Raw genomic sequence first — 1,968 nt, 5'->3', positions numbered from 1 at the left:
ACGAGTGGGCAATACCGTAGGAACGACGCGTATTGCGAGCATACTTTACGTACCTCCTCCTCTAAGTTCAATGGGTAGGATAAAAGTCTACGTTATTAGAACCCTTGGTGTCCTATCCGTAGACTGACGGATTGATTGAGTTTGCCATACCGATCGATCGACGCCCAGGCAGCGCACACGCACGAGCCGCGCGCCATGTCCACGCACAGAGGACGCAGCAGCGGCGCACGCACACATCACACAGGACAGGGCCAGATAGCCAGACAGATAATAGATGGATGGATGGGATAGGATGATGATGGATGGATGCGATGGATGGATGGATATGGACCGCGACGGACGGAGCACGGGGGGCGGAGCAGACGGACGGACGGTCACGCGACAGGACAGACAGACAGACAGACAAATAGATAGTATAGATATAGATAGATAGATAGATAGATAATTAGATAGATAGATAGATAGTATAGATATAGATAGATAGGATAGATAGATAACTAGATAGATAGATAGATAGATAGATAGATAGATAGATAGATAGATAGATAGATAGATAGATAGATAGATAGATAGATAGATAGATAGATATTATAGAATCAGTATAATAATAATTATGGTGATTGTACTTAAACGGTTAAATATTATACGCGGAACAGTAACCACGTACAGCACAGCAGGTCTGTTCGGATATAGGTGTTTACTCCTACTGTTCCTATATATCGTCGCCACGTAAACCTTAAAAACGTTAATTATTATGCCAGAGGGCAGTCTGTATATGCTGGTAGTAGTGTTAGAATGTTTACGACTAGTTTTATGGCAGAATGATATATATATATATATATATCTAGCATTTCAAGATATCTCGCCACAAGGCATGGTCAGGGTTGAGACATCTTCTTGAAAATTATTGTCATGCCATCGGATAGGATCTTGTGCGCGAGTCGTAGACCTCCAAAGCAAACTATCTAACAACCAAAATAATCTCCGAAAAATTGGCCCATATACATATGCGACTTTTGTTTTCGTTCTCACCGCAGATGTCGACAAGGATGGAAAGCTGTCCAAGCAAGACGTGGAAAAGTTTAGCGAGGTGAGTCAGCGTGCGGTCGCGGTTGCTCGCGAGATCAATAAGGCGAAGTTATAGTGCGAAATGTACCTGTCAACGACCTATGTAATTAGCTATACCTGTCTGACATTCTGTCCGTACACCTGCCTGTCTGTTCTGACTTTTGTATGCTTCTTGTGAATATGATCGGGTGAACTGAGGGTAAACTGTCGATAGTACCTCGGTGATCGACTTTGCACCTGAGGTTAAACAAATCACGACGCTATTTAAATGCACTTCAACATCGGTCAAGGCCATTGCGAAGGTTAAAATATAGTTTAACCCAGTTTCCTATCATATTGGCGACCGGGTCTCAAGGAAATCTAATATGTGCAAGCTAACTGATTCTTTGTTTTGAGGAATCCGTGTGGGGAGTAGGGACTATAGTTGATTCCTCATCGTAAAATAGTTAAGGTTTACTTTGATGCTTTGAAAATGGTCTCGTAAGGCTAGGGTTTAGTAATCGATTAGTGGGTCTATACACGACATTCACGAACATTTCCTTCCAATGCCAACCAGTGGTGACATCGAGGTCTGCCCCCACTAACACACACACGCACGCACGCACGGGCGCACGCACGGGCGCACGCACGCACGCATGCACGACGCACCAACGCACACACACGCACGCACGCACGGGCGCACGCACGGGCGCACGCACGCACGCATGCACGACGCACCAACGCACACACACGCACGCACGCACGCACACATGCACGGGCGCACGCACGCACGCATGCACGACGCACCAACGCACACACACGCACGCACGCACGCACACATGCACGGACATACGCACACACGTACACACTCACACACACACACACACACACACACACACACCCACCCACACACACACACAC

General features: G+C 46.6%; 1 protein-coding gene across 1 annotated transcript in view; it reads left to right on the top strand.

Annotated features, from left to right (window-relative positions):
- Positions 1 to 1,968, top strand: part of LOC106821155 — a 19,976-nt gene that overhangs the window by 2,053 nt on the left and 15,955 nt on the right. Inside the window, exon 2 of the mRNA XM_014825844.1 lies at positions 1,038 to 1,090. The gene's annotated coding sequence lies outside the window, so the exon portion shown is untranslated. The remainder of the gene's footprint in view (positions 1 to 1,037; positions 1,091 to 1,968) is intronic.

Source organism: Priapulus caudatus, unplaced genomic scaffold, assembly GCF_000485595.1.
Source record: "Priapulus caudatus unplaced genomic scaffold, Priapulus_caudatus-5.0.1 Scaffold60, whole genome shotgun sequence".
Lineage (NCBI taxonomy): Eukaryota > Metazoa > Priapulida > Priapulimorpha > Priapulimorphida > Priapulidae > Priapulus > Priapulus caudatus.
Note: the sequence above shows the minus strand (reverse complement) of the source record. Positions and strands in the feature narration are given on the sequence as shown.